This window comes from Thermobia domestica, chromosome 13 (assembly GCF_964235325.1).
Source record: "Thermobia domestica chromosome 13, izTheDome1.hap1.1, whole genome shotgun sequence".
NCBI lineage: Eukaryota > Metazoa > Arthropoda > Insecta > Zygentoma > Lepismatidae > Thermobia > Thermobia domestica.
In genome coordinates this window covers 180,505,661-180,529,542 of record NC_137466.1, presented here as the reverse complement: position 1 = coordinate 180,529,542, position 23,882 = coordinate 180,505,661, and the positions used below count along the sequence as shown (strand labels likewise).

The 23,882-nt window shown below is 37.0% G+C and overlaps 1 protein-coding gene across 4 annotated transcripts in view; it reads left to right on the top strand.

The window, feature by feature from the left end:
• The first annotated feature begins 646 nt into the window (after positions 1–646).
• Positions 647–23,882, top strand: part of LOC145667445 (thrombin inhibitor rhodniin-like) — a 32,496-nt gene continuing 9,260 nt past the window's right edge. The window contains exon 1 of one of the 4 annotated variants that reach the window (XM_081734926.1): positions 647–766. The gene's annotated coding sequence lies outside the window, so the exon portion shown is untranslated. Of the gene's footprint in view, positions 767–973; positions 1,077–19,720; positions 19,862–23,882 lie in introns of those variants that run through there. The other 3 variants (XM_081734925.1, XM_081734927.1, XM_081734928.1) reach the window with 3 other exon arrangements.

The following is a 23,882-nucleotide window of genomic DNA, read 5'->3' as shown; positions in this document are numbered from 1 at the left end:
CGCTGATTTCCTTATACATGTGTCTAATGATTTTAGCTTTCAGAAAAATCGCGTTTCTTTGTTCTAAAAGTTTTGGAAGTTTCCCGCCTGATCAGTACGAAATTTTGTATAGTTATTTAGGTTTAAACAACCAGATGTGGATTTATTTAAAAAAAACAAAATACTGTCAAATCTGAAAGCTTTCTATGTTCTGGGCACTTATTCCCAAGCTCAGTATTTCATGTTTTAAATCAGTTGAAGAAAACTCAAATTGATTCAATAATTTACGCAATTATTCCTTAGATCAATCAAAAGGGATTTTCTTTTTGACGTTAGTATACAAATTATGTTGTTGTTAAGCAGTACTGTTAACAAGATTTACGAGTAATCTTTGTACGTGCTAATTATAGCAGTTAGAAAAACAGCCGTTTCTTAATATGTGAATAATCAAAAACATCACGCATTGGAAAATGAGACTCAGGCTATTTCCCATAAATTAAGTGCAGTTTTCCACTTTTTACGATGGCAAGAACGGTGAATTGAAGAGATCTCTTAATGGCCCAGTGCAAAAAATGAATAAAAGAGCAAAAAATATAGCCTATTGTAATTGAACTAAGTTTTTTTTCATATTAGCCATAAAAGTCTCAACGAATAAACAAAAGCCAGTGTTTACTTCAGCTGTTTTTCACTGTTTCAATAGTTGTTGACAGATAGTTAGTTCTTGCTATTTATTCTTGCTATTGTCAATTTTGTTTTCCATTTCCGTTTCTTGTTTCCCTTTCTTCATGTAAGTACCGAATTAATTTTCAGGTGGTTTTTTTTTTCTGCTTAATTCAACATTTAACAAATACATCAAACAGAATAAGTGTATAATTGGGTTTTGTATGAATAAAGCTACAGTAATATTTTATGCATTTCTTTGTCATAGTCTTATATTAATAACATTTGCTTTATATAAAACCACCAATATGCTCTAGATATTTCCAAAACTTCAAAGAAATATCGAGTGCACAGTTAACTGAATAATTCTCTTTGATCTCTCTGTCATATGTCTAAGTAACTGTGTTTTAATATATATATATATTCATTAGGAAGACGTAAGTATTAGCTCAATATTAAGATGGAACGTAATGTACCGTAACATTAGTTGTACGTATACAAAAGGCAGTCAGAATTAAGAATTGAAATACATGTATATTATAAAATTGAAAGTGACTATATTTGTGACTCTTAATCTCTTGAACCGCCAGACCGATCTCGATCAATTTTGAACATAGATGAGATTCGGTCCTGGGATAGTTTTCATCATATCATTTTCACGGTAGAACTTCGGGGAGAGAGAGAGGAAGTTGATATATATATATATATATATATATATATATATATATATATATATATATATATATATATATATATATATATATAGATATATATATATAGATAGATAGATAGATAGATAGATATAGATATAAATATAGATATAGATATAGATATAGATATGGTAACTTCGGCAAATAACGCCACCAATTCAACATATTGTTCTGGTACTCAAGTGTGTTTATATCTAGAACCGTGCAAATTACATAGAAGATGTAGTGAACCTTCCGCTATAATACAACAAGAAAACAAAGATCCTACACACACAATGTCGACCATAATGCACTGAGAACCGGAGTGAGTATGAGATGGCGTTATTACCAGACGTGTCGGAAAATAACGCCACTTGCTTTAAAACAACGGAAAGGTGTTAGAATCATAACGAAATACATTTTGAACACAACTAAACAATGTTCTTGGCAACGTGTTACCTGCTTCGCTAGTACACAAAACTCATAGTCATAGTACATGTCGTTAACCGGTAACTCTAGTGATGACTGGGAACCTCTTAACATGATAGCTGCAGTGATATGGAGCACTACTCGTCGGAGCCAAACAACAATGCACAACCAGTGTCACACAATGTTCACAAGCCACATTCAATAATGCTGCCAGAATCACATGATTCGTAAAACCAAATCTTGCATTCAATACACTGAATCCACGCTTTTGGACTCCTGGGAATATAGTAATATCTTCCACAGTCTCTACGGAACATGTCTCCATCCTTCTTCTTTCTAGAGGATGCTTGTTTCTTCATGCTGCAAGAAGTGGAAGGGCCATCTGTTGCGAACAAAAGGTTGCAAATATTCCTCTGGCAGTAAGAGAACGCTCCTGGGATGAGATTTTATCCTAGTTACTTTATGTGTAGGCAGAAGCTCGTGAATGGAGTGGTCACAAGGTAGTGTTGAAGAAGAGATGGAGGTTGCTCTTGCTCTGAGACATTATTTGGGGCAAAAGTGACACCGGGTATAGCAATTCTGTTAAAAGGATGTGCTGTAACGCTGAAGCCTGAAATTATGTTCTGAGGTGTTGCTGAACGGCATTATGCCTGTAAAAACAGTTTTGGAAACTGTAGCTTTCCAAGTGTTCTTCCGGGATGTGTTCGTCGATAATAGTAAACTGCTTCAGAGCAGTACACTTTTAACTATTTGAAGAAGCTCTTGTCGATCGGTTGAAGTTCGTGGATGCAATGTGCAGGCAAGCACAGAGTTGAATATCCATGGTCTCAGCAGCATTTAAAATGGTAATATCAAGATGACTGCCATGAACATCTACAATAAGCAGAGCTCGGCCAGGGATCCGGTGACTATTGAAATGTTCCAAAAATATACAGAATTCTTCCTTTGTAACATAGCCTTTAGGTGTTATTGCATATGTGTTACCTGGAGGAAGATCATCACCAAACTCTTTTTTTTTCATACTTTCCCTTGTATAACAACATTGGAGGGATCCAATTTGAACCTGATGAATTGGTGCACTCAATAACACTCACAGTTTCACTTTTTTCGCCATGTGTGGCATTATGTACTCACTTGCTCCATTTCTTTGCCAGAATTTTTAGGCTGCTGTTGTACGTTAGTTTGTAGCCCAGTTTCATCTACAATGTAAATAAATTAAGGATTGTCATGTAAGTTCAAAGCATCAAGTGTATTTTCCAATAGCGTATGCAATTCGTTCACTATGGTTCTGTTGAAACGCATGAGTTTACCATAGCTTAAATTTTCCGTCTTTCTGCACACGATATTCGGTTACCTTACCAGTCTTGCCATGAAAGCATAAAACCAGTCTTTTCCGGCTCTTCCACTACGAAATGGGTTAGTCATAGCGTTCTCTTCACATATTCTATACGCGGCCTCACGAACATCTTTTCCAGTTAAACCAAATCCAACTGTTTGTAAACGAATTACTCTCTGTTTTAATTCTTCTTCCAGTTCCTGTGACAATACAAAGCTCCGACCACGTTTTCGAATGGGCGCCCAGTCTCTTAACGTTCTGCGAGAAATGTTAAATCCACATGCAGCCCTTTCAATTTTCATACTCTGTTCGATGTCCGTGATAGCTTGACGTAAATAATTTTCAGATTACCTGGCCCGTATGTTTTGATATTTCCTTGCCATCTGGAAAAGAAAATGAACAAAACATCAGAAGTCTCACATTTCATAGCCACTTCGATAAAGAAACAAACTTTTAACACAAGTATTAGTTTCGATTAGCGATTAGATGGAGTGACGTTATTTCCCGACGCGATAGCGGCGTTATTTCAGAAGCAATAGATTTTGTTTTAACCATTCTTTCCATACTAAGAATATCGGTCCTGCATATATCATCTATATCCTACTATTATGCAAGTATGGCTCTATCGACGTCTACCTTTAGTAAGAGTAAAACCTTACTTTTACGCAAACAATTCGCCTACCTCATTTGACGCACTAAAAATTTGGGAGCTGTTTCCTCTGCTCCGCGGCTGCCACGTCAACACTTGCTCATTGCTTTCTCTCTATTGACAAGTGGTTTGCCTCTAGTCGTTGTGTCTACAGAGGCGACAGGCATCACTTTTTGTCACACACCCGTAAGTGGTCACCTAATGAACGATATGTTCATGCTAGCAAAGTGGGAAGTTTTAAATGGCGTTATTACCCGACTGGTGTTATTTGCCGAAGTTACCCTATATATATATATGTCTTAACTCTTGAACCAGCCGACCGATCTCGATCAAATTTTCAGCATAGATGAGGTTCAGACCTCAGATGGTTTTGTCATATCACTTTGACAGTGCAACTTAGGGGAGGGGAAGAGAGGAACATTTATAAACGATCGAACATGGCCGATATTAGTGTCGAATCTATAGTTTTCGGGGTCGCTGAGATGCACAGTAACACTTCTGATGCTGATTAAATCCAAATTCAGCACTGCAACTTGAGGGAGGGGGAGGAAGGAGGTATATAAAAATGTTCGAAAATGACCAATATCAGTATCGAATCCACGATTTTCGGGATCGCTGAGATAAACAGTGACACTTCCAATGCCATGTCTCGCAACATGGGGAGAGGTAGGGGGATATATATATATATATATATATATATATATATATATATATATATATATATATATATATATAATCATCGAAAATGATCTATATTAGTGCCAAATCCAAAGTTTTCGGGGTTGTGAGATGATCAGTGATACTTCTGATACCGTTTAAATCCAAATTCAGACCTGCAACTTAGGGGACGGGCAGGGAGAGATATATAAAAATTATCGAAATTACCAATATCAGTGTCGAATCCATAGCTTTAGGGGTAGCTGTGAACAACAGTGACATTTTCAATGCCGTTTAAATCTAAATTCAGGCACGCCACGTGGGGGAGATGAGGGAAGAGAAATATAAAAATCATCGAAGATGACTTATATGAGAGCGCTTAAGTAATAGTAGAAAGTAACTGAGTAACGGAACATATCACTATTTTTTCTTAATTTAACCCAGCGAAACGGGTAATTGATTATAGTATGTTCTATTATTATTTTAATAATTATATTATCAAATAAAATTTACGTTCTATTTGAGAGTGAAATGACTTACTTTCATGTACTTGACTCAGTAGAGTTACAAATGGAAAAAAAATCCTCACAAGAAATAAAATTACACATTCAGAAATGAAATGAAATGAAATGTTTGAATTACGTCCCACGGTTATGCCGGTTATGCCAAATGAGATGATGATGATGAGTAATGAATGAAATGGTGGAATGAAGAAAATGGGATGAAATGGGAGAACCCCGAGGAAACCCACGCACACCATCGTATTTGTCCACCACAAAGTTCACTTGGCGGAGGCTGGGATCGAACACGGGACCCCAAGCACCAGATGTTAACGCTCTACCACTGAGTCACTGCGGCCCTAATTACACATTCAGAAAAATCATAAGTGAAGACGAAGAAGTTAGCTGAAGATGTATAGCATGAAAGCTTCTCCGTTGCGGCGAGAGATTTAATAAAAATGGCAAAATATCTATAATGATGATAATGATAACAAGAAATGTAGTAAAAACTGTTAAATTGCACAATTGGAATTGACTCAAACCTATAAGTGAAATTTAATCTTGAACATTCTGGAATTCACGTATTAAGACCTCAATAATAATTTGTGTTGAAAAATTATTCAAGTCAATTCTCCAAAATACATGGAATGAAATACCTCTTTTCCCAGGACTGTAAATTTAGTGATTTATTAAATTTCTCTCTCTCTCTTAATCTTTCACACAGTGTTAAACAGACGCTAATTCGGTTAATGGTTCGGATCTCTACTCCTGTGGGACGATTTTCATTAAAATTATTTACGTAAACGTTACACATTTTAAAAAATTTTCCTTGCAAATATGTTCAAATGCCTGAATTTTTTTTTTTTTTTTACCGTAAAATTTCAATGAGGCATTTTTAAAATTTCAATGAGACATTTGGTGTTGTTAACTTCCCCATGTGGAAACACACACGCTTAGACATGTAAAAGAATCTACAAGTAACAGGATTTGGATTTTGAGTTTAGCGTGCCGTTCAACAGCGAGGCGGTATGAGACGTAGACTTACAGCTTAATGTGACGCACAATCGATTGTATAAAATCGCTTTCGTTATCTGCTATTGTTTTAATTCTATCACGATAAACGTTAAAACTGGAAGTTGTAAATTTCTACTATTTCCGGTTCTAGTTGAAAGATACAAATGAGGACTCTATCCTCCTTTGAGATACTGAATCGATTCCAGGAAACCAATTCTCGCTTTCTGTTGCCGTTTTTGTTCTATGGCGGTAAAAGTTGAAACAGGAAGTTCTTAATTTCTACCACTTCCGGTTTGACTAAAAGGTAAATGAAAAAGATGTAACCTGTTCTTGGACTGCTGAATTGATTGCAAATAAAAAAAAGATTTTCGATATCTCACAAAAATTAAATGAAATATTACGTCCCACGATTATGCCGGCTAGGCTAAAGAAGACGGTGATTATTAGGAATGAATGAAATGGTGGAATGAAGAAAGTGGGAGAACGCCGAGGAAACCCACACACGCGGTGTTTGTCCACCACAAAGTTCACTTGGCGGGAGCAGGGTTTGAACCAGAGGTGAACGCTCTACCACTGAGACACCGTGGCCTCTGATATCTATTATAGTTTTAGCACCGATAACTGTTCACAGACGGACGGATGCAGCTGTTTTATACGAGTTCCGACATTTATGCATAGGATAGTTTGGAAGCCTGATAAGGGAATATGGATTGTTATCGTTTTCGGAAATTCTGTTGCTAATACGTTCGCTGCGTTACAAGTCACCGGTGGCTCGTGGGATATTTCCTTTCTGTGCTGTGCCATTTAATCCAGGCTCTGTTCATAAGAGCTTAGAAAAGTCGGGGATGACAGCAGATCTCTTCAGAACCTGTTTGTGGGTGATCAATTAATGAAAAAAATCGAAGGTAACACTTCCGCAGCCGGGGCCTTCATTGTGAAATTCAATATTCAAAATGGCGCCCGCGCGCAAGTACCAAATTATATTTGAACTGAAATATCTTCTCACAGAAACAAGTTAGAAATATCGTTCTTGTTCCAAATTAAAGATAATTAATAGTAGAAGTAAGAAAACTGGATATATTGTTTACATGTTGCCGCCATATTTAAAAATAACGGTTATTTCGGCCAAAATTAGTTTTTCTCGTTTCTCTTTCTTCATTTCATGACAAATAACTATGAAATTATTAAAAATATGAAAACTAATTAAAGGAGCATAATCTTAGCTTTCTATCGTTACTAATATCTTTAGTAGATCTTAAAAAATGACGGAGCTATTTAAATTTAAGTGGCGCAGGGTGTAGCGGTTTTTGAACTGTTTAATAAATTACCGGAAAAACACTCACTACGCGCAAAACTTTCAAAGCTGTTAGTTTTCAATAAATTAAAACAGTCAGTAATTTTATCAGTAAATTAAAGGTGATAGGTTGCTGTGTCGTAGGAAATGAAATAATAATGTTATTGCATTTGTCAAATATTATTATTAATATGTTTGTTCATATAATATGTAGCTAATGTAATTATTATATTGTTTTATTTTGCAGACTTTGATACGGAAATACGGAAATAAATTAGAGAATAAAGAGGGCCCCTTAGCAAGAAAGCTCGCCCCCTTGAGTGATGCACCAACCTATATCTACGTGCACCTCCTACATGCAGTTAGAGATCTAAAGCAGCATGTCGAGTGTTGTGTCGCGTCACGGTTTTTATCCAAAGACATTTACCGGACAGTGTGTATTAGAGAAAGAAAGAAGGGTAAAATAGAAGATAGGAAAGCCCGTGAAGATTTTTCGCCTCACAGTTGGCTTGGGTAGTAGGAGGAAAAACCCGGAAACACATGGAGTCCAGGAAAACCCCCTTTATCGGTCATGCTCGTGCTCAAGTATTTACATGGCAAAACCACACTATGAAGGGGTGGTAAAATCCATGTAAAAGCATCTTTACTGTCTGTATTGGTTCCCTATCGTAAAGAGTCAAGTGTGAGTTATACTATTGTGTTAAGTTGTCTGTAGTTTGGTGGAGAAGTTTTGTTAGTGGGATTTTTGTTAATTTTTTTTTTCATGCAAGTCTGTTGTCTTCTTCACCCTTGGACTGCGTCAATCTAAAATGAGACTAAGATATATACATGTATACGATTATGTAGTGAGATATGGTTGATATCAGTATCCTATTGGACTTGTCAATTTTGTTCATACTAGTGATATATCAATAATTTAAGTGAGATGTAGTAGTTACGTTTCTGCCTAACAGGCCTCGTCATACCTTTTTATTTACATATTTACATTTTTTTTTCTCTCTCTCTTAAGATTCTCGAAAGTGTCTTGCGTTTGGTTCTATTTCAGCGCATGAAGCGGGCGCTTGTATTTGTAGTAGCTTTCTGGAATCGTGTAGCTACCCAGAGAACTCACAAGGTCGTTGTCTATTGTTTTCGCAGTCTGATAGAAGTTCCTTACTAAATACAGTATATGATCTTCAATCAGAGTCAGCCCTAGGCGCTGCTGTAGGCGTAGAACAGGCAGATATCGGGGTAAATTTGTTATTATGCGCACAGCGTTGTTCTGAAGTCTCTGCAGAGCCCGCGTATAACAGGGTGCGGAGAAAGCCCATGCTGGCGCAGCGTATGTGACTATTGGTCTAACTAACATTTTATATAATATAACTTTGCTCTGCGTATTGAGGGCAGGTGAGCGGAAAAGTCCGGCTAGGGTTCGCAGTCTAGCACTAGCCTTGTTTCTTTGGGAGTTCATGTGGTACCTAAGGGTAAGCCTTTTATCTAGTATTACTCCCAAATATTTAACTTTATCTTTCCATTCTATTGGTGTGTTATATAGAGTTAGTTGGTTGTTTGGTTTTCGTTTGTATTTCTTAGTAAACTGTATGGCTTCACACTTTTCAGCATTGACTTTAATTTTCCAACGCTTAAACATGGTTTGAGTTCGTTCAGGTGATTCTGTATGTATTTTGTGACTTGATCTGGCAAGAATGATGATGCATACACGATTGTGTCATCTGCATACATTGCTATCTGTGTTTTGGTAGTTTTTGGTATATCATTAACATATATTAGAAACAGAAGTGGTCCTAACATGGATCCCTGAGGGACTCCTGCTTTAATATCTTTTTCCTTTGTGGTTTTCCGTTCGTGTTCAACGAAAAATTTTCTATTCTTAAGATATGATTGCACAAAGTGAATTAGATAGTCAGGAATCTTATATTGTATCATTTTATATATGATTCCGGGAACCAACACCTATCGAATGCTTTCTCCACATCTAGCAGGGCCGCGCCTGTTATTTGTCTTTTATTATATTTGTCTGTGATAAATTCTATTACGCGCACTAATTGGTGTGTCGTGGAATGTTGTGCTCTAAATCCGAATTGCTCAGGTGTGATTATATTATGTGTTGAGAGAAAGCTTCTGAGTCTTCTGAACACTATGCTTTCGGCTACTTTGGCCATTGTGTTCAGAAGACTTATAGGTCTATGGTTCTGAGGAAATTTAGCATCCTTATTGGGCTTAGGAATGCTTATCACCTTGGCTATTTTCCATGCATTAGGAAAATAGCTAAGTTTCATTATGTTGTTAATGATGTAACTTAAGTATGATACGCATTCGTTAGGGAGGTTTTTAAAACTATATTCTGTATTTGATCAGGACCCGGTGCTTTTAGTGGCCGAAGCCGTTTTATGATGCAATTTAACTCTGTAGTGTTAGTTTTCCTAATTTTGTCTAATGGGGGTGTTTTTAAGAATTCACTTACTGTTCGTTCAACTTTTACATCGTGCCTACGATCTTCTAGTTCATGATTTGGTTTGAATGAGCCCTCCAGGAAGTCAGCCAAAGCTTCAGCTTTTTCTTCTGAGGAGTAGACTAATCCGTTTTTTCCATGTATACATGGCGTGTTAATGTTTTTTGTAGTTAAATTTTTGTATGTTTCCAGACGCTTCCGTCTTTCAGTGACATTTTTGAGATTTTATTTTCAAAGATGCGGTTTTTATACGCGGATATTTCTTCTTTTATGCATACTCTATATCTATTTACGATCGCTTTATAAAGTGGGTCTCGAGTTTTGTTATATTTTTTGTGAAGTCGGTTCCGCGTTTTTATCATATCTAAAATTTTCGGGGGTAGTGTTTTTAAATCTATCTTATTAGTTGTAGAGGGTATAGTTTTTTCTGAAGTAGTTTTAATAAGTGTGGTGAGGAAATTTACGGCAGTATCTATATCTCCTTTTGTTTGTATTTCAATCTTTGTATTTAGTCCTTCTAATATTAATTGTTGGAACCTGGTCCAGTCAGCATTCTTATAATTTAGTCTCTTTAGTGGTGGTTCTTTGTCTTGTTCTGAGTTTACTGTGACAATAATTGCTGTGTGATCTGAAAGGAGATCATCATCAGCAATTATTGAGAGCGGTAATTGAATATTCCTGTATAATGCGTAGTCCAAGATATCTGGATTACTGTTGCAATTATGAGGATAGTAAGTTGGTTCATTTTGCGTGAGTATTTCAATGCTTGATGTTTCAAGATAATTTTGTAACTTTTTGCCATTTTCGTTAGCTCTTTTGATTTGAAAACAGAATGCTTGCTGTTCCAGTCTCCAATTAGTAAAACTCTGTTTCCCAGGCGGGAAAGAAGCGTGACATCGTTTGTGTTTATGATTGTATTGGTGATTGATATATGCCAACTAATACAACCGGAGTATTTTTAACGAATATTTTAATTGCAATGGCTTCCATTGTTTTTAATTGGGGAATGGGTACGTACTCGTGTTTATAGTCGGACTTTACCACTACCAAGATTCCTCTTCCTGCATTTGTATTTGATTGATCATGTCTGAGAATACGGTGCCCTTGAATATACAATTTGTGATGCGTTGAAAGCAGTGTTTCTGACACAAAAGCTATAGAGATGCTATTTTCATTTATGTAGCTTTCCAATTCGTCCTTCTTTTCGGAGATGCCCTGCGCATTCCAAGCTAATATTTTTGTTTGTTTCCTAACGCGGTGCCCCATCAGCGGTTTGGGCGACTCTGATTATGAAGTTTATGACGTTTAAAAAGAATTCATGCTTGTTCTCAGCGTAAAACTCTAACAGACGTTGAACGTAAAACAGCGTTTTACGCCTGTCATCGTGAACACTGAAATCATGAAGCATTAACGTAAGTGAATCTAAACTTGGTTGCAGTGACCGAAATGCGTTGTCTGCGTTATCTTTTATGGCTTTGGCGCGCTGTTGTCGTATTCTAATGTTTTTCCTCCTCTGTTCTGGGTCTGTGGTGGCTTCAGTGGGTGAAAATGTATCACTGTCTGTGTTAAAGTGTATTTGTTGTTGTGTATGTTCTGAGTTTTTGTCTTTGCGTAAGTTTCTGCTGCTACCTTGGGTACCCTCAGGGATAGGTTCTCGCACAACCCCAGATGGAGCTGTACGTGAGTTTCTGGTTATGATAGGTGACTGTTGGGGAGTGCCCCTTAAGGTACGTGAAGGTAAAGATGTAGGTTGTGGAGTGGGAAGCAGTCCAGGCTTGGGGGTAGGTAGCAACGCAGGTCTTGTTGTGTGTGTTGGTTGTGTTGTCTTCCTGTTTATGTTGTGCGTTGCGTTTGCTCGTTTTTCAAGATTGTCTGCGTTAGTTTTGGATGTCGCTCCTCTTTGCCTCGATTCCACAATCTTTTTGTAAACTGTGCAGCCCCTGTAACTGGCCGGATGCTCTCCTGAACAATTAGCACACTTAGGCTTTTGTTCGCGGGTTTTCTTGCAATCAGGTGTCAGGTGATTCCCTGCGCACTTGACGCAGCGAGGCGCTAGCCTGCAGTTCGTGCTGCCGTGATCAAATCTTTGACAACGATGGCACTGCACCACTACACTCTTTTGAACGTACTCCTCAACTCTTACTCGAATGTGGAAGATATGAGGGACCTTCATGAGTCGCTGTTTAGTTTCCCCATCCAGGACCGTGCAAAGAAAAAGGGGCAAAGCCTCTTTTCCAGCGCTCGTTGTTTTTCTCATCTGTGAGACAGTGAGGGTAGGGGAGTCTAATACCTGTCTAAGATGATCCTGGATGTCATCGGAGGCAAGTTCCCGGGGGAGCCCTCTAATCACCACCTTGATTGGCCTGTAGAGACAGTTAGTGTAAAACTCAATCTTCTTTTTCTCTAAGTAGTTGAGGATGCTAGTGTTTGTGATCTCATTTAGAGGTGTGATTTTGTATTCCTCTCCCCGGGTACAGCGGGCTTCTATTTCACCATAGGTTCTACTAATGTATAAGTAATCTGTTAATGATTTAATTGTTATGGGAGGGTATCGCTTTCTCTTGGGTGTGGCCAAAGAGCTGTCTGAATCTCTATTTGCTTGAGGTGTTGTTTCAAGTGACCCCTTACTGAGTAATAGTGTGTTATCTATGCCTTCTGGAACTGCTTTCACAGCATCAGAGTATGACTTATTTGATTGACAGCTTTCGTTGTCTGAGTCTATAGATGATGGGGCTGAGTGAACTTCGAGCCTCTTTGGAGATTTTTCTTCTCCTTTGCTCTTAGAGGGAGATGCCTCCGGTTCACTGCTGGGGGAGGGGGACTCAACATCCCGCTTTGTCCTCCTCGTCCGTCTCTTAACCATTGTCGCCAATGGAAAGAGTGTGCTCTGAGGACTATGGCCCTGTGAAGGACCGTAACTCTGTCAGCACAGTACAATTTCAATGGATTTTCACTAATTGTGGGCAGGCGCTAGGCCTGTAACGCTATTTAGTATGATGTGGGCACAATGCCCAAGTGCTCTAAATGACGACTTCCCTGCAGTCCTTGCTTAATGAGGGTTGTTTCGGGAGATCCCTGCTACAGCAATCTTAGGATTTGTCACCGAATGCTTTCGTTGCGGACCCTAACACAACCTTCAAAAAGCAATTTCTGCAGTTGGGCGCCTGAATGTGGCTTATCGTGGATACTTACAATCTCTGCTGGCTCTGAAAAGGGCCACTCGCTGAACTGCACCTGTAACGAAAAGAAGAAAGAGGAAAAAGCTTCAGTTCTGGGCAGACAAGTCCCTGGTCCTCACTGCTCGGCTCCTCTGTTGCTGACGATCTGCTGTGGCTCTAAAAAGGGCCGTATATTCTCTCTGCTACACCTGTAAATATACAAGAATAAACTTCTCGACACTCTACGTGGTTCGCTGTGTTCTTCCTGGAAAGAGAAAAAGATTAACAACTACGAGGACACGCCTTTCATAGTTGTTAAATGCTCGCCCGAATGTTTTCTCAGTTTTGGCCTCGTTAAGCGTATATGCTTATACAGCCTATTCTTCACCAAAAACAATCTAGGTGAGCTCCTCTTGTTGTGACTGGCGTTTTAATCAGTTCGCCTGAACCAGTTACTCGTTCGAGAGGGAGAGTCTAACAACCTTCCGTTATATAGAGTTCCTTTGATGTCATGAGAATTTACTTTAATTTGATGGTAATATCATGTGTGCTTGTGAGAGCTAGTAATATTTAGCTAAGATGTTCTACAAAGTTTCAAAATTTTTACGAATATGACTTTAGCTGTGCTTTAGAAAATATTTACATATTTATTTTCAGAGCATAATGTAATATTACTGACACCTAACATGAAACACTCATGTAGTTTTGGGGACAATTGAAGAGGCAGTAACAGATATAGCAGGAGTAGCACCATTTTCAAGCAGTAATCCACTCACATACATTTCAAAGAGGATAAACTTTGCTTCTTGAATTTCAATTTTGTTTTCCGAGAAAGCCCAAAGTCTCTCCATTTGCACCGGTAGGACTGTGGTACGTGACAGATTAGTTAGTAGTATAGGTGAGGCGGTTACCGTTTGCTGTCTTTCCACATTTTTAACCGAGGTGGTTAGATAGTTATCAAACATAAAATCCTTGCAGGTGCGTGTTCAAACATTGCTGCAGCTCCTGAAGAATACATCAAACAGATCAGCAAATGTTTGTAAACCTTTCACTCGAGTTTTACGAAGTTTGTTCATAACATCAGCAATAATTGCTGTATTCATTGGTGAATGTCCTTCGAAAACGTACTCAGACGGTCCCAACAACTTTTGCAAAGTAAACAAAGTAGACTATTTTATTTGCTTGACGAAATAGTGGAAGCTTTCGTCTGTGAATGGTCTTCGACAACGGAGTTGTTCTGTACAAAAATCGCTCGTTTCGGAATGCCACAAAAGCTTCATGGTCACGTGTCAGGTAATTCAGGATTTCTTCTGCATTAGAATGTGGTATTATCTTCATGCGACATCAAATGGTACAACTTCACAGGACTGTGAACTTTGTATGGGATTTCCCTGGGCTCCATAAAATTCTACCATTCTGTTAACAGAATTACGAACTTCATCACGTACGTTACCAAGGAACTCATGGTCTGTTTGTGATGTACCAAGAATCTGACTGAAGGTTTGGCATCAGTAATATAGTTCTTTCTTCGCGTCTGATCCATAATTCCTTCCGATGATTTCTTAGATCTATTTATAATCTGTTCAAGTATCATATCAGCACCAACTGCGCTAAATTCATTGTTAGTTCTTCTGACTACGAAGTGACCATTCATGAACTGAGCATTTATTTACGGGTGTTGAGTCTTCAAATTCCTAATTTGTTCAAGATAGAGGGATGCACACCGCAGGCAATTGATTCGATTGAATGTCATGAATACCAGAAGCAACTGCTGTACAATATATAGATGCAGCGGCCAATCTCCTCGGTCAGCTCTTATAACGCTTCTTAGCAAAAATAAAAGACATAGAAACTGTTCAAGGCAGCGTCACTGCTCTGAGATTGAGCTGAGTTTCTCTGAAAAGTTCTGCGAAACTTCGATATTTCATCTGAATTAATGACCAACTCCATGAACTGATAGGAGCACGTTAAGCTTGTCTTTCTTTCATAATAGTCATAGTGTCAACGAACTGCTGGATGATAGACTATAATATTCACCTTCTTTCAGGAAAGCCTTCCCTTTGGCATAAACATATCTGCAATTATAAACATACCACTCACTGCCCTAACGTAGATAGTATCCTTTAGAATACTCTCGGTTACTTTGGACCCAAAAATTTTCTATGAAAAGAGATTCCTACTACGATAGAGAATTGAATGTGCCACATGGGGGTTGCTTTCCTACTACGATATACATTATAGAATAAAGTCTGAAAGATTGACTTCAATAAATTCTGAAAATTTGGATTTTGTTGGTCGGAAAATTCTTCAAGATCATTTTCACTGTCTTCGTCAGTGATATATAGATCATCGCTTGTGTCCCAGATATGATGTTCAGCTTGACCACTTGTAGCACTTCTTCTAGGAAATCCAAAAGAGGTTGAGGAATTCTAGCTGTTGGTCAATACTTATGAAGTTGCTGACTGTCCCCAAATTCTCCTTCAATACCGAAATCTGTGTGAAGGAGAGTCATTTCTACTTCTTTCGTTTCACTCGTAAGTATGTTAATCGATCTCAGCTTGCCAGCTACTTCTTCGGCACTAAATAATGAGTTGAAACCTAGAATCAGTTTATTTCATTTCGAAGACTTCGAAAACCTTACTTTTTCTCCAAAGTTTAACTTCGTTATTATTAAAAGTCAATTCATTGTTTTCATTAATGAAGTCCCGAATTTCCGACAATGTCAATCCACAAACCTTATCCAATAGTTTCTCGAGCATGTCACAAGTTCTAGTAAACCCGTCTTCTTTAAAGAACATGGTTGTGGATAAAAATGTAGTTGAACGATTTGATTCACATATTCTGTACTTTTGTTTAGTTCCGTTATGTTTCTCTTTCCCACATACTACACATAAAACATTTCTTGCTTTCTTCTTTGAAAATGGTAATTGTCAAACTGGATTATCTACTCTCATTTTCTTTGCCATTGGCTCAGATTGAGATGTTATTGAACGTTGATCCTGCTCCTCGGTTTCACTACGTTCTCTTTTCTTTTTCTTCCGTAACAACACATTCTTGTTTGAATATAACATGTATTATGCGTCATTACAATAATACACAAATTATGCACCTCAGTGAAGATCCTTAAGTCTTTTCATAAAACCATCCTTGCGAATTTCAGCCGCAGCTATAACATCATCTCTCCCTTGGAAAGACGACATTGTTTTACCTGAAGATTTGTCACGATTCTGGCAAATGATGCAGGTATTTACGTCTAATATGGATGCAGAGGAAGATGTGTCTCGGAATAGGGAGATGCCAAACAGGTTTTCTATAGTCATTGTTTAGGATATTGGTGCAAACTATGGATTTTTATTATTCCATTGTCCATATTAGATTCTGCAACATTAGCTACATATTATATGAACAAACATGTTAATAATAATATTTGACAAATGCAATAACATTATTATTTCATTTCCTACGACACAGCAACCTATCACCTTTAATTTACTGATAAAATGAATTGACTGTTTTAATTTATTGAAAACTAATAGCTTTGAAAGTTTTGCGCGTAGTGAGTGTTTTTCCGGTAATTTATTAAACAATTCAGAAACCGCTACATCCTGCGCCACTTAAATTTGAATAGCTCCGTCATTTTTAAAGATCTACTAAATATATTAGTAACGATAGAAAGCTAAGATTATGCTCCTTTAATTAGTTTTCATATTTTTAATAATTTCATAGTTATTTGTCATGAAATGAAGAAAGAGAAACGAGAAAAACTAATTTTGGCCGAAATAACCGTTATTTTTAAATATGGCGGCAACATGTAAACAATGTATCCAGTTTTCTTCTACTATTAATTATCTTTAATTTGGAACAAGAACGATATTTCTAACTTGTTTCTGTGAGAAGATATTTCAGTTCAAATATAATTTGGTACTTGCGCGCGGGCGCCATTTTGAATATTGAATTTCACAATGAAGGCCCCGGTTACGGGAGTGTTACCTTCGATTTTTTTCATTAATTGATCACCCTCTAACAGGTTCTGAAGAGATCTGCTGTTATCCCCGAGTTGTCTACAGCTCTTATGGACAGAGCCTAGACTAATTGTATTTTTCTGGTATTTCCGTTTGTAAAGATTTTTAACATGACTAGCATCCACGGACAAACCTTCAACGAAACACACGGTGACCCGTATATCACTTAGATCGAAACTCGGTTTTACACTACCGCAGCGAACGTGTTAAGGGGCAAATTTCTATGATACTGAAGTTTCCATTTTCCTTTTTAATAAAATAAAAAAGGTGAGGACTCGCTTAAGTTGAGGGCGTAAAATTCAGTATATAAACTCTTAATTAACCATGAAAGAATACATGTTTCTGTGTTTCCGAAAATTCTACTCCTAAGGGAGAAAGGGAAACTTTTATGTAATAATCGTATTTGTCTTTATTTAAAAATTACTTAGTGTTGGGATTCGCTTAAGTTGGGGAACTCCCTCGTGGCCATGGGCGGCGATTAGGGGGGGCAAAGGGGGGCAGTTGCCCCCCACTTTTCTGAAATGACCTATTAATGTATATAGTTTCAACCAGGGAAATTTGTATATTAACATTGATATACAAATATTCAAATCATGTCTTGCCCCCCCACTTTTAACGTCCAATCGCCGCCACTGCTCGTGGCTATGTGGATAGCGTACTACCTTTGGTGTGTGAGATTGGTTTGATTTCCAGTGGAAGCTCCATTTCATATGGTTCGAACTCTATGCTTAGCAGTAGATCAACATCTCACATATTCTTGCTGTTGAATGAGCTGCTCAAGCTAAAATAAACTTAATTTTAGGTTTTGTGTGATATTTATTAGGGGAGCATCGTAGTCAAGTGGTTAGAGCGTTGGACTCATGTCCGCGTGGTCCCGGGTTCGATTCCCGGCCGGTACTTCCCAATAAGTCCACCTAGCGTCATGAGGCAAACTGGGGAGTCACGAGCTACTAGAGACAGGGGTCACAGCCGGACGTAGTTCAGCCTTTCGCTAGCAGATGGCATTGAAGCATGGTTAGGCTCACAAATGACATAGATAATTCACTGTTGCCAACCCAGTAGAGACTTGTGTTTTCAAATAATAGAAACCGATGTATGTTAGTGATTTTCATTTGACTCTCTCTTTCTAGTTTGATTCTTTGGCGGTTACTTTACTATTCATTCGCATAATCTTTGTGTGTATGAAACATTTTGATGTGATTGTAGAGAAGTTGTTTGGGAAAATTATTTACAAACTTGCTTGAAGAAAATTTTATTTTATGTCAACGCTGACTTGTCATATCATATAGAACGTGAATTAGAGGTCTGCATGGGCCGGAATTTTTAGCCCGGGCCCTGCCCGGCCCGTTAATTTGTAATGTGAGGCCCGACCAGAGTCCGAAATATGTTTTAGCATTTAGGCCTGAGCCCGGGCCGAGCTCGTGTAATAATTAAATAAACCCGAATTACAGAAACTTCAATTACGCTAAATTACGCAAAATTATAGTTTTATTTACAGCAATTAGAAGTTTAATTTTGCAGTGGTTTAAAAGTTCTCCGGAAAAAACGGTCCAAACGTCCAATAAATATCTGGTACAGTACACCCGAAGTAATACAAAGTTAGGCCCGAGAAATATGGTTGTATATTTAAAAATCTACGGCCCGAGCCCGTCGCGGGTCCGAAGTGATATATACTTTGTAGGCCCGAGTTCGGCCCGCGGGCTGGGTCGGGCTCAAGTCCGCATGCTCGGCCCTAGCCCGTGCAGACCTCTGACGTGAATACAGAACTTATTAAATTTGAGGTAAAAGTGTCTTTCAGGAAACTACTTTCATTTATATTCAGAGGCTTATAAGGTAAAGTGGGTTAATGTATACTCGTATACCAACTAACGAGATGCAATATCAAATATTTTGTCTTGTATAATAGAAAGACCCCGGGTTCGATCCCCAGTTCAGACTTTCTGGAGTATTTTCCGCTTGCCTGCAGTTACAACAATCTTATAACTTGTACCATCAATAATTCATAATTTTATATTACAGAATGAGTTTTCAAATTTTTATTATATAGATTTATACAAGTGCAATACACTTTTCCTAATACCAATGTATTTATTTTTCATTTTTGACTAATTCTTTATATGATAATTCTTGATACAATAAGTTCCTCCTACCCCCCAAAAAGAATGCACTGACACGTGTGAGAACAAATGATTGTTAGTATACTAATATGCAGACCTTTACGAAAATTTAATCCCTTTACATAATATAATTCACATTTGAAGGACTTTTAAAAAAAGATCTTAGGAAAGAGCGTTGGAAATTTGAAATTTGTTGCAAACTAAGTTGGACGTGGTTATTCTTGCGATTTGTAATTCATTTCTGAGACATTGCTAATGTAAAATATTAATACATACATCAGGATTCAGTATATAAAAAAAATCGCTGCAATTACAACTCTGTTTTCAATTTACTATAAACTTTTGATTTGTAAAATATCCTCTTACTGAAGATTATTATTCATTTATTGCCAAGATATGAAACGTGTACAGAACGTTATTCTGTCTCTCTCATACTTGAATGCTGCGAATGAAAATGAAAATTGCTAAAATTACAATAAAACTTTAATAATAATAAGGTATTTCTTTCTGGGAAATTGTGTTCATTTTTTAACTCGTAGCTAGTATATTCTTTAAGTTAATGATAACAATAACTACTTTTTTGTCATAAAAAATGAATTTCACATGATACAATTGTAGATAAAGAAATGTTCTTAGTTGAATAAACATTATGATCCAAACAAGGATTTACTTACCGTACGAAATTTTATATTTTACACTTAACAAATATATAATATTTGTTCTTACACTTAAATATATATGTATACAATATATTGTAGCGAACATGCAAATAAAATGAAGTAAATTATACGTTTATTTTAACAACTGTGAACAATCTGACTATCTACAACAAAGACTATCTACAATATTCTTCTCGGTACACAGCGTCATAAGGAGATCCAGTCGATTATTCGTTCGTGTCGTACGTATGTCACTTTTAATTTGTTGAATCCTCTTTCATTCCACGTTTATGCTCTTAGGCTAAGGGTAAAGAAGTGATTAAGGTAAGTGAATGATGATAATGATGATGATGATGATGAAAGATTGGTGATATAAGAATGTGGGAGAAAACAGGAGTATCCCGAGAAAACACATGGATATCCATTAGATGCGATTTACGTTGGGGCTGTAAGAACAAAGCGACAAAGGCTATTTGCCAGTCGTAGTACGTTTATAATTTTTCATATTTTTAACTTTACGCATTACTCTTGATAATAATACTTCACTCACGTACTGATCACTGCACTGAGTATGTTCCAATTCCAATAGGCCTGCAAAAGCATCGAATTTTAAATCTGTTCGACATTTATTTTTGAAAAAAAAAAAAAAAATGCTTCTTCAACACGGCTAATACTAATATGCTACCTCTTCATGAGTGTCCTGAAAATTGAGAAAAAAGATTTGTCTATTTCTACTTACGTCTTCAGATTTTCCTTCTAAGATATTTGGCTGCTTAAATATTAACAATGTTAACTCAGCATTGCTAAGTACAAATACTGAACCTTCGTCTGACAGTGACAGACGGTGCCAACATGACATAATAAACTTAATTAATTTTAGTATTGTATTTCCGTCTCTGGTGCAGCAAAACGACTTGATGTTGATATATTTGACGAATGAAAACAAAAATTTCTTATTCATGTTTAAGTATCGAATATAGTTTGTATTATGATCCTCTGTTTCAATACATAATTAATTTTTGAGATGATCCTTTAAATCCCAACAAACATATGGATTTGCTTAATTAACTGTTTCACAGTGTATATTAACAAAAAGAACATTTCATAACATATATATGTACTTGATGAATTGACAATAAATTTAACACATCTGTATATTTATAACGATAACGAAACGATATATTATTCTTGATCAATATCAAATTGATTCTGATTAAACGTAAAAGCGCAGTGTTCGTTTGCATTCCATTTTCTAACGTTTCATTGTCCAGAAACCAGAATTTGTCGAATACATTTTGAGTGAGTTGCATCCCCACACCAGTGATTGAAGTGGAAGTATGCGTGGGTATGCTTCCCTTTAGGAGGGTTATGATTAGCATACTACTCACTGGCCCAAATCCCGGGGGTATGAGGGGGGCATGCCTTCTCCAATTTTGGAACTGGATGGACTGTCCCCCCAATAATCCGTGCCGAAATGTGTTTTTTGGGGAGAAATGTGATGAATTGTGTCCGATTGCTACAAAGCAAACTGAGATGAAATTGATATCTCCTTCCCCAGAATAAGCCTCAAATCTGCCGCTTCCCAACGCTGAAGACAACTCTGCTCCCCTGATCCTCCACACCATTGTTTTTCAACTTCATAAATATTTTGAACATGGCTTAAATAATTGCGGGAACGGTCTTACCCGTCCCCCACAATGTTGAAAATAGATATGCGCTGCTGATACCACTACTTCTGATTCCTTTTTTAACGTCCTGTGAAAACAAGGAGATGTGCTTACTCTGAATTGTAATGAAGCCAGGGGTAAAAGTAGATCTGAAAAGGTAAGAGGACGCATGACGTCTCACCGCCCCTCTTGCCTATCTTTGCCCATTATATTTTTTTTTTAGGAACTGGAGGGACGCCATAGATATTCTTTGCAAGTGGGGGAGCGTCCTCCCGCATTCCCCCTCACTTTTACCCCTGAAGCATATCACCTTCTCAGATTTTCCAAATCCAGCACTCCTCCACACATACTATTTAAGTTCGTCCTTGTCTATATTAATACTATTAGCATCTGTAAGTCAGAGATTGTACAGCCTATTTTCTGGTACATCACTAAAAGTTGGTAACACTTTCATATAGCATTTGTTTCACTACAATGCAGACATTTCTGGTCGGGATATATTACAACGGTATGTTGTATATTTTTACTTGTAACAATTATTAACTTGTAATTTTGGGCCGTAAGGTATTTTAAATATGTACTAGGCTGATTCTACTATTAGAAAAAGAGAAAGAAAAAGAAATAAGTTGGATAAAATGTCTATAAAAAGATATTCAAATGTTTTTAAATAATAGGATTTTGGAATGTCGTTGTCAGGACAACCGAAAATAAATAGATTTATTGAGTGGGTTAAGCAGACATATTAGAAATTTGTGTAAACAGTATATGTACACTTCTCCATTTTATTTATTAAAGATAAGTACATAAAAGATACATTTGATGTATTTTAATGGGCTCAACAATTAATTTGATAAACGAACCGTTCTAAAATAATCATTTGAAGTAATGTCAGATAAAAACGTCGAAGTTCCTTCCGCTTTGAAAACACTGTATAATCTGTTAATGATATTGATTAACGTTTGAGAATTTCCTGTATAGTGTATACTCTTACCAAAGTTGCTAAGAAGATAATTTGGACTTACGAGAAAGTTGTACTATTGTCTCAAATCATGATTTTCAAAAATTTATTGTACCATATCTATCTTATATCTGACCATTATAATCTACAAATTTAGAAGTAAAGTAACCTTCAAGGCATGGGCGGCGATTAGGGGGAGCAAGAGGGGGCAGTTGCCCCCCACTTTTTTGAAGTGCCCTAATTTATATAATTTCATTTGGAAATGTAAACAGGGTGTCCATACAATTTGGAGAAAAGATCTCTGACTTTTCCCTGACTTTCCATGACAAAAGTTGCAGATTTCCCTGACCCCTGAATAACTTAAAAATATAGAAGAAAAAAGAAACCCAGCCTCCACACTCCCCATAGTTGGCCTTGTTCTCTTCCGCTTCTGTTTCTTTCTTTTTTTCCAATTTTCTTTCCAAAGAAATGTAAATTTACAAACATGTGCATTAGGCCGATATTGATTAGGCCTACATATTACACAAAATGTAAGGTTACAAACGAAAGTGTGCAGCATACAGAATACTTAAGATATGAAAAAATTACCCATTATATGCTTACACATTATAATACCAATTACACAGCATTATAATATTGCCTATAGCAATAAACAGTTCATACATGATTTTACTGATTATTTTAAAAAAAGAAAACACATTATGTAACACATACTTTTGCTGGTGCAGTTGTTAAATGCAACAAATTTAGAAATTTGTTTTCATATTTTCTCGCATAGTTTTCTTCTCATTGATCTGAATGTCCTTGTCTTCGCAGGTTAATTTTCTTTTCTTCCTCCAGCTCCTTTAGTTGTTGCTGAATCTCCCGTTTCTCTCTCCTCTTCTCGTCTCCAGGATTATTTTTTTCTTTTCTCTTCCAAATACACCTATTGTCTCATTGAACTTCTCACTGAATTTATCATACTTCTTGTAATAATTAATCCTGCTGATACACCTATTCTGATTACAGAATCATATATGATCCGTTGAGCCACCAGAGATTCTTCTTGTAAGTTGTCAACAATGAGAATTTTATTTATTGTGAAACCACTTTCAAAAACTGCGTTTCCGTGAAAGAAGATAAAACATTTCATAACTGATCATAAGTCAACAAAGTTCTTCCCATTTCCTAAGACTAAGTAAAAAACTCATCACGTCCAATACCATCTCTATCATTGGCTATGAATTCATTCGAGTGTTCCTTAAAATCTTCAGTCTGAGCTTTCACTGTGAGCTGGAGATACTATTTCTTCGCGTTCTCAGGCATTTGTCCAGATCTTCTCTTGGCACCATGCAATTCTTCTAGAACAGCGTCTACCCTTTTGAGTAAATATACCAGGATGTAGTTAGATGTGTTTTTCCCAGAAAATTAGTTTCAACGACTATATCAGAGAACACTGACTCCCTCAATATCACCATTGAGAACATCACATTTTGCATCCAGTAACAGTAAAGAATCAACCCTATTTCATAAATTCAATAATTGAACAATGCACCTAAACCGATTTTCTCCTGACTTTCCCTGACCAATCTGCCATTATCCTGACTTCACCTGATACATTTTTACTTCCCTGACCTTTCTCTGACTTTCACTTATTTTCCAG